At 42.7% G+C, this 15,424-nt stretch overlaps 1 long non-coding RNA gene across 3 annotated transcripts in view; it reads right to left on the bottom strand.

The window, feature by feature from the left end:
* Window positions 1-15,424, bottom strand: part of LOC115344124 — a 32,156-nt gene that overhangs the window by 12,078 nt on the left and 4,654 nt on the right. For all 3 annotated transcript variants that reach the window (XR_003924440.1, XR_003924441.1, XR_003924439.1), the window contains one exon: window positions 14,447-14,601. This is a non-coding gene — a long non-coding RNA (uncharacterized LOC115344124). The remainder of the gene's footprint in view (window positions 1-14,446; window positions 14,602-15,424) is intronic.

Here is a 15,424-nt window from a genome sequence, read left to right as displayed (position 1 = left end):
CTGAAGTAGCCGCACGTTTGACTCAGACACTTCAGGCTGCATCGGCGTGATGCTCTAGAGCTAAGGCAGTTTAAGAAGACAAGGTGTAGACTGCATTACCCTAGCTTGCTCTTGACTGCTTTAAGCACTTTTCCTCTCCTGGTGCCTCTAAGTGTTTAAAGATGACCTGTGAGGAGAAAAAAAGAAGGGTGCTTGTGCCCTTTCCTTGCTGCTTCTTGGTGTATTAAAGACAGCTTCAAGAGTTGGGAGTCTGGCTTGTTTGTTTTCTGCTGGCCTTTTTGTATCAAGAACGCAGGTTTTGTTTCTTGTATGAGCGGCAGTGGTTTCTAACCAGGGCCGTAAGAGTCCCACCAAGTCTCCTGGAGCCTGGCTTTCACAGCTGCAGAGCACACTATCACCCAGCACCCAGAGCGGGTCTGGGAGTCTGCACATACGAAAATTAGATTATTCTGAATATGTTTTGCCTTTTTGTCTCCCTGATGCAACCACGATAAAGTGGATTAACATGTCCATGTTTGTCTTCCTGTAAAAAGTACCAGTATAAATTGCAGAGCTTCACAGACATTTACCATAGTAAGTCTGTTTCTGTGGCCTCTCTTCCCAGGCGGATGCTCCTGAGTTAAAGAACTAGTACCCCTGGAAGGGCTTTTTTCCCCAGTAACAAACTACTCTGCCAGTGTAACAGGAAACTGGAATACTCCAAATATTTTTCTCCATGCTGAGAATCACGATACACAAGTGACATGATTGATGAAGCATCAGGAGAGCAGGAGGGAATAGCCATTTGGGGTACATGCCAGATCTTCCTTTAGGCTGTTGCACTGGGAGCCTGCCTAGGGTGGTTTTTCTTCTTTCCCCAGCAGCGTATCATCCCAGAGCAGCAGAGCTCCTCTGCGGCGCGGTGCTCTGGATGAACCCGGGGCGGTAGCGGTAACCACCTGGAGTCCTCCCAGCTGAAAGAAGCTGCCAATATCTGCCCAAAACTGGAATGTTTCAAAATAAACATCAGAACCGATGGAGAGATGCACCCCTTTTTAGTCAGGATTTGCATTCTCTTGCATTCGTATTGCAAATGTTTGATTGCAATCAACCCCTTTGAGATTTCCATGATGGTTGAAATAAAAAGAGAGGATTTGGGGCAACACCTGACTCTGTTGAAACCCCATAGTCTCCAAAAGGTCAGCATGTTCCCTGTGAATCTGTGACTGATTGCAGATATTAACATAATAGCCTTGAGTAAGGAAGCATTTCAGGACATTAACCTCAGAAATTAGTCTCCTGTATCATCTCCTTTAAAGGACATACACTGAGAAGGAGGCAATAAAGAAGTTCAAAGAAATTAGCCCTTTTTCCTATACCTTTTCTTCTTTCCTCAGGCTGGCCCGAAGAAAGAGAAAACTTTTGCATTGATGGCTGACAACCCTCCAATGGTTGAGCCTTTGGTCATCTACTGTTTCCCCTCTCTGAAGGAGGAGCTAGTTTTTTGGCAGTTGTGTAAGATGTTGTAGATGTTTCTTTCAAGATCTCTTGGCTGAAATAGCCCCCAGCTGTTTTCCTTCCTTATTCCAACGTGTTTTCAGAATAGCTTTGTGTACACCTGGCGAAACAACATGTACAGCCAAGCAATTTGGATAGCTCTGCCCAGCAGCCCTCTCTTCATCGCTACTTAGCACGGGGAAGCCTCCATGATATCTACAAGATATCTATCACAAAGATTTTTACCTTATTTGTTACTGTCAGGATTGGTGAGCAGTTTGGAGGAAAGCAGCCAAGGCTGCAGAGTCCAATAAAAACTCGCCCATTTAATGACAACTCTACCTATCACAGATTTCTGAATCACTCAGTTCGTTCTGTCTTAATCCGTCTTCTGGCTCCAACCGACCCCAGCAAAAAAATCCCCTTTGGGATATGAACAAGCAACACATCTTTCTATAACGCCATAGTTTGCACGTGTTTGGGGATAAGGAGCTGCAAGAAACCTGACCTACAACCGGTAAGAAAGCAGCACCGTCTCCGCACTGTGCACACAAACACACTCCCTTCAGAAACGGGAATCCCTGAGATGCCGTTGTGTGAGGAACGTACAGCTCAGGCTCTGGAAGAAAATAGTGGGAAAATCTGTTTTCTCCAAGAAGCTGATACAGTGTCACTCCCATATGGAGCTATTGAGTGGCAGCTACCTATCTGGTGAGCAGCACCAACTGCATTTTTACACTATGAAACTGTATTTAATTAAAAAAACATTGCCTGCTTGAGGCTATTTATATCCGTATTTCCTATGCAAATTTTAGTAGCCAAACAGCAAACCATGAGATAAAGAGATTTATAATAGAAATGCTGACAGACCTCTGACTATAACAACCTAAACTGTGGCATTATAGCAACCTACGTAGAAGTTCCTACGCCCACAGATTTTCAGTCCTAGCCCAGCTTTTGGGACTGCTGTATTCCACTTCTCAAAGCAAACGCAACAATTATCTGGATATGGAAGGATAAACCTGGACAAGTTACATGAACATTTTAATTAAAGCACATCTTGACAAAAGATCAAGAAGAGAATAGTGAGGTAACATCCATAAAAAAAGTGTGGAGACAGCTCTGATATATTTTCCAGTCATAGAAAAGGTAATTGGATGAAGTGAAGGGGAAACAAATTCAATGTGATAAATGTAATAGATATTTATTGCTACAAAAGATTAGCTGAAATTACCTTCAAGCACGAGCTTGATGCTAGATATGATAATTTGATAAGTAGAAACTGCCTTTCCCTTTCATATTATATCAACTTCTTTTATTATGATATACCATAAAGGGGAAAAAAAAAAAATCACATTATGGATTTGCTGGCCTATGGGATAACCTTGAAATTGTGCCACGGAATTTCTACATCTTTTTTTAGATCTCCAGGATGGAACCAAAATAGCGTTGAAAGTACACGGAAGATTAAACTGAGGAAGAATGCGGGTAAATACAGAGTGTGACCTTTTCTCTGCACAGAGAAAGCCCCTGCAACCTCTGCTCATTGGGAGTCAAGGCACAAATGAAAATGCCTAACAAGAGGAGAAAAAAAAACATACCCAAAAGACAGCAAAACTTTCTCAGCCATGAGCATGCCTTATAGAATGAGAAAGTGTAACTTTAAGCTATCTCTCTGTACATATTATGTGTATGCAAATACGGGTGACATATTCATTTCACATCTATACTAGTTCCTTGCCACAGGTTGTACTGAAGCACGTTGCATTTGCCATTGTAAATAATGACTCATTTACTATGTATAGTAAAGTAAGCAGAGAGGGGAGGCACAATAACTACAAAAATGGAACAAATATGTGTTTTTCATAATTTCTGTCTTCTTGTAACTATCCTCTTCTGCTCTCCTTCAAGCAAAAAATCATAAGTAGCACTTTTGCCTGAACAAGGAGTGTTATAAACAAGTGTTATAAACAAGGAGTGTTATAAAGAGTTGAGAACCTATATTTTATCTGCAAAACAGACTTGCTGACATCTATAGCATTAGAAAGTAATTGGATTTTTTCTAGACTGCAGGTCGTGCAGAGGTGGGACCTGTGGCTGTAAGACTGTTCCTAGCACAGTGGGGTTGCTACTACAATATTAATAACAAATTATATACATAGCCCAAAGGGTGGGACCTTTTGCTTAAACTGAAAAAAACCCACTGAACAAGTGTATGCCACTATCAGACGCATTCACTGCTATTTGTTCTAACTCAGTATTGACATTTTTCTCCATTATCCATCAAATGTGTGAGATTTTAATATAATTATTTCAGAACATTGCTAAGCTCTTGTCTGCTCTTGGAAATATACCAAAATAGCTACAGTTATTCCGAGATGGTTTATTTCAATATAAATCCCAAAGCGGGCACTCTTATTCCAAAATAAGAGTTCCTATTTCCAATTTAATTTAATCTAGTTCTAAAATATCCTCCCGGGAGCTTATTCGGGAATAGCTATTTTGGTACATTTCCAAATGTAGGCAAGTCCAAAGTCAGGGATTGGAGACAGGAGTTTGTTGAAGAGAAAACTCTGTTTCCACTTAAAAAAAAATCCAAACCAAATAAGCTTAAGAAATCCATCCATTTCCGAAATACAGGCCCTTATCCAAAAAGGATAGAGATCCTATTTCAATAACAGCAGTTGCTTAATTCTGCACATGTTAATATCAATTAACGTTTCACATCACAAATCCTCATCAAAGGAGCCACTCACAAACCTCTACCACCCCTTTTTTTCATCTAAAGATCTACTCTCAAAGCAAAAGCAGAAGAGCAAAAAATAAGAGTCGGATACTAAACCAAGAAAATAATCTAGCTCAGGCAGCCTTCCGATCCCGAGAAAAGAGAAATGCCAAAATCTCCACTAGTTCAGCCAAAGGCTTCACATCCGCTGTTAATTTTACACAAAAGGGATTCAAATGCTGAACTGCTAGGCAGTACACAAAACCTACAACAGGCAAACTTTAAGAGAAGTAGAATGAAGCTAGTACACGTACGTGGGGAAAAAGGATATTTGCTGCTTTTGAAAATCAACTATACCTTTTACTACAATGAAGCCTAAACTTTCTAAAATTTCTAGAATACAGAAAGGAACTTGGAGAAGATCTCAGTTTTCTATATTAGCAGAAAACTTTTGCACTGACTTAATTTCTCGTACAACCCTCCTAAAGCCTGCGGAAAGTCATAAGGCATTAAGTTAAATATTTGGTACTATTCCTCTAGGATTTCCACTATATTGCATAGCACAGGCACTTAAGCAAGCAAAACAAAAAAAGATCAACAGAGCTTCCTAATTCACTACGTGTAGACATTTGATCCAACCGAGTTATTTCTATTACATCTGTCCCACAGATGTTACTAAGAGCCATGGTCTATCATTTATGGATTTTGAAGACTGGCAACAACACAACTTTTTTTCTCAATTTCTACTCATCAGCCTAATAAGACAATTCAAGGCTTTCTTATTCTCTTTAGAGCCCTTTTTGCAGCCTGACCAACGCACAAAACGCGCACAGCAGCATTAACCAACACTGCCACCAGCATCCCACAGAGCCAGAACCTGTCAGATCTACCTTGCACCCCATGGTCGCCTTTGAAATCTGTCCTGGGTACCACTGACATGGGGGTCCCCTGTGTTGGTGCCCATGCTCTTCTCCGGGACTTCCCGAAGCCTACCTAACCCAGCGGCTCCGCGAGGACCTGCAGAGGCGGCAGTGCTGTCCCTGTGAGCCAGCCTTCTCGGCTTCACCCTGGGTCATGCGTGACGAGCAGCCAAGACCTCGGACTCAGGGAAGGAGTCTCCTGCTTTGAATGACGTCCCCTTGGCAAGCCAAACATGTGGAAAGGAAAGGAGTACAAAGAGTAGCTTCAGGTCCCCCTTCCCCGCCCCCCAAAATACATCAATGACACCCGCAGCGGCAATGCTTTGGGTCCACAAAGGTGACATGCCGTGGTCTTGGCTCTCCCTCTTCCACAGGAAAGATTTCTCCCTTTTTCCTCCAGCTGCAGAGGGACACCAATGGTCATGCCCTCCCCCAGGATGCTGAGCTGTGTTTCACAGCCAGAAGAGAGACCTCAGCATGTCCTGAGCTGTACAGACCAGCTCTGTTTGAGACGGAGACCGAAGAGTGAGAAAGGGCAACAAAAGGCGTAGGTTGCCCCGCGAGTGCCATGCGACCCGCTGTGATCGATCCCTTCCTTGGGATGTCACCGTCCCTCCTTGGGATAACTTTAATCCGGAGTTACCACCACCTCAGGGTACGCTCCTCGCCTAAATGTCTCACTAACATCACCACCACGCCGAAGCTGTATGGGTTACGAAGAGTCGCAAAGTGAGCAAATATCTCCATCTAGCGTCCCTGAGTCCTGAAGAGCATATTCTGCTCTTTTTCCATCTCTTATCCCTTTCCAGCCGTCCTGATTCTTAGTGAGAAGGAAGTTGGTGGATTTTTCTTCTCACCGAGTGAGAGACTAAAAATTCCCAGTGCCCACCAGATGGGCGTTGTGCAAGCTCTGGGCACGCGAACAGCTCGGCCAGTTCACTGTTAATTACATTTCTGCAAGTCTAGTCCGAGTTTCTCTTGAGCAACAGCTGCTTATTATTCCATCTCTCATGGTCGATCTCTGTGAGGTTTCTTTCTTGGCTCCGTTCTGCTAATCTGACCACAAGGAATTGGCAAATTAATTCTAGAGAATAAATCAAAGGGGTTTTCGTGTGGCCTTTGCCCCCTGTTTTGCATACAGTGCTTCCAGCTCATGACCGTCTCCTCAGTTCTTCTAGAAAAGCTCTCTGGCTACAGTAGCATGTTATTTGAGGGTGAAATGCATTAGCCTCTGTTTGCTCCAAATTTAATTCATCTATTTAAATAATTTAATACAGCATCCATCAGGATGAAAGCTGGGCAAATTGAATCCAAAGGATTTGAAGACACATAGATTAAATAAACTACCTTCAAATCCTGGCTCTCAAATTATCACTGTCCCTGGATTAATTCTACCTTAATTAGACCAAATAATCTTCTCAAACTGATTAAATTAATGAAATAAAGTTGAAATAAACATAAAGCAAAAGCAACTGGAATATAAACAGCCAGAAAGCATAAGCCATAATACAGAGCCTTAAATCATACACTGACACTCATTCAGTTTAGGTCCTCATTAGAGTTCTGTAAAATGATGAGTGGCATGAAGGAGATGAATAAGGAATTTTGTTTCTCAAAATACAAGAACTAGGGGGGCATCACATGAAATCTTCAGTCAGGGCTTTAAAACAAACAAAAGCAAAGAAGGACTTTCTGACAGAGCGAATCATTAAATTGCCAAGCTCTTTGCCACAAATATGCTGCAGATGCTGAAAGCATAAGTAGGATTTGACAAATTAACAGAAGAAAAGTCCACAAAGAGTTATTAAACACAAAGATCAGAAAATCTTTAAGCCATAAAGTGCTGAGGGGTGGGAGAGCATACTGGGGAAATATAACTCAATACTTTCCCTGCCGTTACACCCTTTCCTTAATTATCAGCTACTGTCAGAAACAGGATACTGAGCTCGATGGGCCTTTGGTCTAGCATAATGGGTCTATTCTTATAATCTGACAAGTCATGAATTGGATATACTTTAAAATGTTGACACTGGCTTCAGAGTCTTATACCAGAAGGTGACTAAAGAGCACCCAAGCTAAACTCAGCTAATGGAGTTTAGGAAAACAATTAGTCTCTCAGGCTTATCTAGCTTGCAGGAGTTGTTCATGTTGCAACTCCAGTTAATTGTCAAATCCATTAAGCATCACTATTGTAAATGCTAAGGCAGACATTTTTCTATGGCAATAGCTCATGAAGACAGCTAGTCAGCATGTTACAACAGAAAAAACAACACTACTCTAGAAAAGGTGCAAGGCAAGCAGCTTCATCAGCAACAAGGAGTGTTAGGACCAAAAAAAAGTAACATCTTTAAAAACGACCCCATAATCTGGGGACAGGATCCAAATGTTTTACAACATCTGTCCCACCCAGGTAGCTAGAAACCACAGTCAACACTTCCCTGAAGTTTCTGGACAGTCCTTTGGAAGAAAGCACAGAAGAGCACATTGTCCTTGTCCCATCTGGACTGTAATAAAGAGCAACACTTTGAGATCGGGGTCACAAAGATGTTTGCCCGAGCCAGCCCTCAGAAATGAGAGGCAGAGCAGGTCACCGCTCCAGAAGACAGTGTAGCCCCAGTACTAAATTCAAAAGAGAGGTAAGGAAACGGTCCGTTTTTATACTCTTGCAGTTAGCGGTGCAGACCCATACCCCATCACTTCAGAGGCACCACCACCTGGCAGACTGATCTTCCCCTCTTTGACCCCAGTGCCAAAATTTCAGAGCAGTAAAACATCAAGGCAGGTCAGTTTTAAGCCAGCTAGCCTAGATAACACTAGCAGGAGAGTGGTCGGGAGTCTGAGAGCTTGCATAAATACCTGCCCTGCTTTTGCAGTCTGTGCTGAGTTCTTTCTTACCACGTACCTTGCTGGCTGAAGCACGGACTTAGAAACAGCCCCGGTGTGGACACATCCCGTGACCGAGTTGCAACTGCTTAGCCTATTTCGATCCAGGAAAAAAGGATGTTCAATCCAGAGATGCCTCTGCGAGGAAGCAATCCATGCAGCGCTCCCTCAAACCACAAAACAGCCTGAGAACAAATGCCGCGGTTGATAATCAATACTGCCATACCCCAGGTCTCCTGCCAGAGCTGGATCATCACATCAGCTCTCTTTTTCAGAAAAGCCAACGCTTCAATTTTAGCTGCTAGAAAAATTTGCATGTGATAGGAAAAACCTTGCAGGCCTGATTCAGCAATCATTGTCTTCAGCAGAAAGACCTCCGATGCCCTCCCAGGACTGGAGTGCAGCCTTCAGAGTCGCCTGGAAATGTAAAACCCGACAGGACTGTTCGGATATCAAAGCTTCTCTTGGAGGCCAAGTGAGGACAGCCCTCAGGCCTCCACAAAGCGGAGAAAGAGCAATGACCAGGAGCACCAGAGAGAGCTCACTGCTTTTTTTTACCCGCATCAAGGGCCCCCAAAAGCCAGGCAGGCATTTGGTCCCAAAGGTGGCATCGGGGTGCCCAGGCTGATGGCTAGTATGGGCTAAGAGCCTCATCACTCTGATGCATTTCACAGCGGCAACAAAACAAGCTTTTTTTCTTAGCTTTCCCCTGTTCTTCCTCCCTCGGTTCCCTATGCAAGGTCTGTCCCCATCTTCTACCATCATCTTGCCATAGCACAAACAGCTAAATACTGTAGCCCAGAGTCAGCAAAATATAATGCCTACCCTGCTGACTGCCCCGAGCCAGCGCTCTCTTTGCATCTTCCTTTGGGTAACAGTTCTCAGCCTTACTCACACATTTCCTCCACCAGACCAGGCACCACTCTTACTGGTACTGACCTCTACTCTTGAAACAGCCTTTAAAACCCTTATTGAGGCTTCTCTCTGCCAGTCACCGTCCTGACCCATATTCATACAGCCTTAAAATGGCAAAGCCTGGATCCCTGCCAGCTCCAATAATGCAGATCCCAATGACTTTAAATCTCTCTTTTTTTCTCCCTGCATTTTCCATCCAGGGTGTTAAGACCCACAGATGAAAACTCTGTCTCCTTGCATTTTTCTGTAATTTGCAATGCCACCCACCAAATGGTACCGTAGAAATAGTTAATCGTATAGGCTTGTGATATGCATAAGCTGTGTTGTAAAGGTGCTAATAGATATATTTCAATTCAAAAGAGATCTGAGAGGTGGAAAATAATACCTTATTAGTATGCTACATGTGTGTGCAAAGCAGCAGCCTGTTCTCTAAAATATGTGAACAAATAGTAGAATCAAAGCCTTCAGCCTCTCCTGTAAGAACTCATTAGAATCAGTAATCTTTATCACTTTTCTCATTAGAATTATTAAATCCATTGATTCCATATCACATCATTTTGGACCATTGCAAAAATATTACACATAGTAAATCTGCATTTCTGTATGTTCACAACCACTCGTATCTATTTCTGGCTCCAGCCTCAGGTATCAACATCCCACTGTTTCCATACCACTCGCAGTTTGCCCAGCATAGGAATCAGGCCCTCAAAATGAGCTGTTAGCTCATCTTCTGAATATGGGCTGAAATAACACAGCACAGGTTTGTCTTCAACTTGGTTACCGTTTTTCCCCGAGAACAGACATTTTCCTCACATACACTTAATTTATGTGAATTCCTGTTTCTGTCTTCAACACACTTCTGGTTTGCAGGTTGTTTTCTCCCGTTCTCTCTGCTCCTTGTATGAGCAACAGCCTTCCCAGGACATATCCAACTGCGTGTATGACTGAGCACCCATTTTAAGGGGTCAGGGACAGAAGTTCTCCATAGAGGTATAGGAGAATAAGAACAGAGGAGCACACAGACAATGGTAAGGCAGGATCATAAGTAAAAAAATTAGACAAAGCAAGTATACCCAAACAACTAATCCAAGTTTCATTATGGCTACTTAATGTGTTGGTCAACACAGTACATCCGTCACGTCCATCACATTTACATCTCAGCTATAGAATATGGAAATTATTCTGCAAGATATAATTTGAAAAAAAGTGATCATTTGCCTGAGGGGGATAATAAATACTAGGTTATTTGAACTTACTGAGAGTGTTTTCATTGACATAGGGAAGCATAGGATTTCAACTTGTTCTCATTTTGAACTGAATTTCACCATTAAAAATGGACAAATGGGTTGTGCCACCCACCGTCACAGCACGCTGTGGGGACCAGGGGCACAACTGAATTAAAAAAAAGCATTAGGCAGGCGCTGCCTCTAGATATTCTCCACCCCCATTCAGTTCTCTAACGTGCAAACTGGCAGAGTGAAGCATGCCAATAGAGATCGTGTTTCCACAAGCAAGGGGTGACTCTTGCAGTAACTCTTCATGGTTAATCAGGTCTCAAACAGCAAACCCAGACGAGCTGAAGGTTGCTCCCATGGGCTTCTACGACACTTGGTCTACTTTCATTTGTACCTAAATAAGTAAAACAAAACAAAGCAAATCCCCTCGGGCATATTCCGCTCTCTTGGCCAAATCCAGCTCCATTTGGGTCGTTCATCATCCAGTCTCCCAGGATCTTTAACCACATGGGTCAGGCTAAGCAACGTCTGCCGAGCAAGATGACTGGAAGATGCCTTCCTGAGCGCGGCGTGCATGCCACGAGGCCACCGTGCAGCTCCGTGGCCCGCAGGAGGGCACGACTCACCGAGTGCCACTTCAGCCGCCTTGAGCACGGAGGGCAAACGCATCACCAACACCGCAGTCCGACACTGGCTTTGCAAGCCCGGTCTTTCAACCTAACGTTGTCTTGAACAGCAAGGAGTTTGTATCCATGTTGTATCCACCACGCTAGTTGCCTCAGGGATACCAAAGCAAGAAGATAACAAAACCAGAAAGGAAAAATGTCTGTAACAAACACTTTCACTGCTGCAATCACAAAAGCTGTAGAGGCTTCAGAGCTCTAGAAAGTGAAGCTTCCAGTTCCTCCTCATTTCCTGGGAAGGAGGTGGTGCTCCAGCAAAGCAGACAGCACGCTTTACATGAGTAGAGTCACACACTAGATGGGCAATAAGAAGCACATGCATCTGCTCACTTCTCCAGGGATCAAAACGTCCATTCCCTTCTCCAAGGATGAATCGTGCCTATAGCAATTGTGTTGTCATTAGTTAACACTAAATCTGTCTTTCCTGATAGAAAAAAACACAAATTTATTTTAAAAGTTATGGTGAAAAGACCCACTGCTCTTCTGCAGGCCATTTAAACCTTGCCTAATCAAATCTCTTGCAAATCTCTAAAATTAACATTTATGTAATGCTTGGCTCATCACTTTTTGAATTATTCACACAATAAAAAATTTTATTCTCTCTATACTGGGTCCTCTGCATCACCTTTGGAGAGTATTCCACAAAGTACGAGTGTATGTATATTCAAAACATACTTGCATAAAACCTGTAGTGCAAAACATAAAACTCTCAAAACTTATTCATATGCATATGGGTTTTCAAAGTCAACTGCATAATACCCCAGTAGAAATGCAAAATACTGAAGACTTGCTTACCATTTTTGCACTAGTACAGCTTCCAGGAAGATGCAATATTTTCTTAGCATGTTTCAATTGAACCTTTATTAAGAACATTATTATTTTGCTGTCATTGTGTGTTGGTTATCACCTGTCCACAAAAGCTTCAGTTTTGGTTTTGTGATTTTTAATGTTAAGCTAGACATTGTAGGGTTCCACCTGACACAGATATCATGGAAATTATTTGACACTTTGGGGTTCTTCTTCTGTCCCTGGGTTTACAGCACGGGCAGCTGCACTATAGAGTTTAGGATCTCCTAAAAAAAAAAAAAAAAAATCTCTCAAGTGAGTGCAAACTACTGCTGCAGGGGGGGAGCTCAGTGGGTAACAGACACTCTAGGTGCTGCTAAATACTCGGTTCAGAGCATACATTGGGCATAACTGGAATTTGAAATAATTAGATGAATATTTCAGTTCTGAGCTGTGCCTGTTCCTCTAATCCTCTCTGTTGCGACTGCATTTGCTGCTTAGCGATATCCATTTTAATACCCACTTCCTAATTAGTGTTATCAAGCACCTCTCTCTCGATTCCATTATACAGAACTGGATGAAACATTAGGTCAAGTGTAACCCCCAGGTGAGCTTATATTACAGTTTGCCTCCTGGCTTCTATATGAGCTCCTGGTGTTCCACCACCAGCAATGGCAGATTCCTTGTAAGCGCTGTAAATTGTTCAGCTGGGTCCCCAGGGCACCCCGAAACACAGCAGACATCACACAACAACTGTCACCACCCTGACTTGAGGAGGTATTTAGCTATGACAGCACAGCTGATAAAACTGAGTAGTCAGCCTATTAGCCAATAAATGCCACCTGGGTTAGCTGGGAAGGAAAGTAAGGTTAAAAAAAAAAAAAAGGAAGAAGCACAAATCATCCTTCACTTAGTGTTCTTGCCATTCTTTCCATCCTGTTTCCTGACAAACACATTGAAATAAAAAAAATGAAAGTTCTCATTTCTGCTTCAACTTACATAAGCAAAAACTGGTAGTTCATGTCCACTGCAAATTATGAGCATGAAATATGTGACAACTTTACGTATTTACGAGGCTTGGAGGAGGCATTCGGATCATCAGGAGCCTTAACCACATGTTTTGTAATATGCGTTTCTAACTTTCATGGATATGATGAAAAGTGTTTTACTGCTGGCTGAGCACTAATGGATTTGGAGCTGTTAGCTGCAGTCCACAGGCAGCCTGAAATGGTGAGCTAACGTGCATTTAGTTTTGTTCATTTGGTTTTAGCAAAACCAGGTTTAGTTATAACACCATAGTGTCAGCACCAGCCATCTGGGGGTTGAACACTGTCGGAGTGGTTGTGGTCAGCGAAACCCTCTGAGAAGGGGAAATTTAAAAAGAAGTGGATGGAAGACAGAAGAGAAACAGGCAGGGAAAAGAAATAGGAAAAATTTGGAGAAACAACAGCAATAAAAGGCAGTGGCGGAACAAGACCCAACAGGGAGTGTCTTGAATAAACATCCACCCGTCTTGTTGCTGGGAAAAGACCGGGTGCTGCCGGGACACTCTCTGAAAACATCTCATTAATATTAGTGAACTGAGAGACGCCAGTATTCCTAATTTAGATCTCAACCTTCAAATAAGGATTGGGGTACTGGATCCTATCCTGGAACAAGAGCAATCCTGAAGCCATCCAGTGAGTCCTGTAAACACTTAGGACCTGCACAGCCATTACATTTCAAAACAAGAGGAGGAAACGCTTTTCAGGGAGAAAACTTAACGTTAGCTACTTTGATATTTTACTGCGGACTTTCACCTCTAAGTTTTGCAAGTAATAATGGGCTGGCAGGATGTCAGCACAGGAGCTAAAGGCTGACAACCCTGAGCGCGTATGGAAAAACAGGACCATCTAAGGCTGGCAGGAGAGTTGCTACCAGCAGGAAGAGAGTCCAAGGAAGCAAAAGGCTAAAACGGTAAAAGGAGTGAAGACTAGAAGACCTGAGCACTGACATCTCTTCTGCAAACCAGGAGCATGACCCTCTTCCTCAGCTCCAGCTGTGCACCTCAGGTACATCCCAGCTCATGAGGACCTGGCAGGTGGACCACGAACCAGCCACAGCCTGAACAGCTTTGGCGTTTAACAAATGGACCAACCACAAAAAATCACAGTAGTTCATTTTCATCCTTACAAATTTTGTTACTAATGGTTTCACATCAGTTCGAAAGGGCCTTCCATGGCTCTTAGCCTGGCAGAGCCTGAAGCAGGGACAGCTCTGAGCAGACAGTAGACATATTCCGCTAATTTTTAAGACTAACTATGTAATATCATTTTGTCATCACCAGCAACAAGGACTCTCCCAACAGGCAACCTTGGAGAGCCTGGGTGGGAGCTTTTAGAATGACATAAAAATATCCCCTGTCTTTACCACTGGCCAGAACTTCACCAGTTTTCCTGTGGGAAAGTAAACTGAAGAAAGAAAAACCCACCATCTCCGAGTGACTTGCAACAAGCACCAGTTTAAGTTGTAATGTCAAACGTTCGAGTTTTTACCTGGAGTGTAGATTCAGAACCTGCTGAGAAATTAATATTTAACAGAAATCTCAGGACATTAGAAGTGTGCTGCACACTACAGGCTTTTTTCTAGTAATAAAAGACTCTAAATACCAGAGAAGGTTTAATTATGCGTTCATAGACCTACTCGTAGTGGGACATTTTTGCAATGCACCTGCATACCAAAGTACCATAGCCAGTTTATGCCAGATACGAGCAGGGTCCACAACATCGGTGTGCTGCCTTCCGTCACGCCAGAGCTGCTTCTCAGCTGGGCGAACAACCTTACCTGGAGCTGCACGCTGCTAGAGCAAAGCTGTCTCCTGTGCCGAATCAGCGCATTTGGCTTGGGTACCGTGACGGCGGTTTGCAGTCGAAATTGCAGACAAATCCAGAAGGATTAGTGGTTGGAGAGCAGGAGTTGAACTGAGAAACTTGCTCCTCCTGCCAAATAAATGTAGCAAATGAGTCCTGGGGAATGGAAGTCGAGGGTGCTGTGCAGAAGAAATGCATATTGCTGTCTCCTAAAATGAGGGCCCCAAAGGACTGGCTGTACCAATTAAATTAAATCAACTTCATAGCCAATATCGCACTATTGCACAATCATCTGTAGACAGTGTTATTTAAATTGAGAGCATTTTCTCTCAGTTTAGATTAAGCCAGTTCATAGTAAATTTTTAAAAAATTAATATAAACCATTGCCGAAGTAAAATCAGAGCCTTGTCAGCACACCATTAGCTGATTTCATGCAAGCCTTGAAAAAGCAACTTCTCAGCAAGATACATAAACTTATGAGCAAGGTTTTTGTTTCTTGTGAGAAGATTTATTATTACCACTATTATTTCTAAAATTCATTTCTAAAGCACTGTAAGGCTTCACTTTAGCGTGGCTGGCTCTTTGCTTGAGTGCTGCAAAGCAGTTTTTGTCTGAATACTGGAAAGTTTTTTGCTGATAAAAGATACTGAGAACTTACACCCTCTTAAGCTTGGACTATTAAATGGTCATTGAACATCCACCAGCTTCCAAGCACAGTTTTTTAAATTAACATATGAATTCGTACGACCAATCATTAGATAGCATTTTAAAAACTTTTGGGAGAATTTTTTTTGTTATTACAGGAGAAAGAAACTCTTGAAAGTGAAGCCGGAGAATGGTGTTGGTAAGTGAGACTGTCCATCTGAAGCAAGACCATTCAGAATTAGTGTTAAAGTGTTCACTCAGACTGACACAGATTTACTGCAAAAAAATGAAAGCATACAGACATTTC

This window comes from Aquila chrysaetos, chromosome 7 (genome assembly GCF_900496995.4).
Source record: "Aquila chrysaetos chrysaetos chromosome 7, bAquChr1.4, whole genome shotgun sequence".
Classification (NCBI taxonomy): Eukaryota; Metazoa; Chordata; class Aves; order Accipitriformes; family Accipitridae; genus Aquila; species Aquila chrysaetos.
Note: the sequence above shows the minus strand (reverse complement) of the source record. Positions and strands in the feature narration are given on the sequence as shown.